We start from the raw sequence: 1,151 nt of genomic DNA, 5'->3' as shown, positions 1-1,151 counted from the left end.
AAAAAAAAAAAAGTCATGAAGAAATTGCTCAGTTAATATGTGCTAATAAGTATAATAAAAAATGAGATCAAAAAGTACAAAGAACATAACCAAATTGTAAATATTGATGAATCAGACTTTAAAAAAAAATTTTTTTTTTCAGAACCAGGGGTTGAACTCAGGCCCTTACGCTTGCCAGGGAAGAGCTTATTCCACTGAGTCATCTCCCTGGCCCCCCAGACTTTGTATTGTTGAAATAGAAAATGTTGGGCCGGTGAGATAGCTCAGTGGACTAAGAGCCTGCTTAGGCAAGCACAAGGACTGGGTTTGATCCCTGGCACCATAGACCACGCCAGCCCTGCCCCTGGGCATGCTAAACCAGCCACTTAGACAGGCATGGTGGCACACACCTGTAATCCCAGCACTGGAGAGGCTTAAAACAGGAGGATGACTACAAATCTGAGCTGCATTGCATAGTGAGACCCTGTACCAAACATATAAAAAGAAAAGAAAATGTTTTTTTCTTTTCAAATGCTCTGGAATACTTATACACAGCCACATGAATGTATACATGTATAAACACAAAAGATTACCTGAGTTCATAAAGAAAACTGCATTAAATTTCCAAAGTAAAAATAACATAGGTATAAACATTGTCACTCAACATTTAGAACACAAAAAGTGCCCTTCCACCTGGGCATGTGAGGAAGACCTATATTAAATAACTTCATGATCAATGAGAAGAGACAAACTGAACCAGCAGAATTTCCAGAAAACAGCAATAACAAACATACCAGGTAGAAGCATCGAAGAGTACAGCTAAAGCAGTATACAACAGGAAAATGTGCAGCCTCCCCAGGAGCGGAGGTGCCCACCTGAGTTCCAACACTCGAAAAGGTAAGATAAGGCAGGAGGACTGCAAGCTCCAGGCAGCCCAGACTATATGGTGAGCCCTTGTCTCAAAAACGAAAAAAGGGCTGAGGAGATGGCTAAGTAGGATAAGCGCTTGCCTGGCAAGCACAAGGGCCTGAGTTCAATCCTGGTTCTGCAAAGAGAAAAAAAAACCAAAAAATCCAAACCAAAACCAAAACAACCTTAAATAATTGTATCAGTATAAATGAAAGAGAAGTCAGGGTACCTCAGTGGTACAAAGTACCTGCCTGGCAAGCATA

Source organism: Octodon degus, unplaced genomic scaffold (genome assembly GCF_000260255.1).
Source record: "Octodon degus isolate 3935 unplaced genomic scaffold, OctDeg1.0 scaffold00029, whole genome shotgun sequence".
Classification (NCBI taxonomy): domain Eukaryota; kingdom Metazoa; phylum Chordata; class Mammalia; order Rodentia; family Octodontidae; genus Octodon; species Octodon degus.
Note: the sequence above shows the minus strand (reverse complement) of the source record.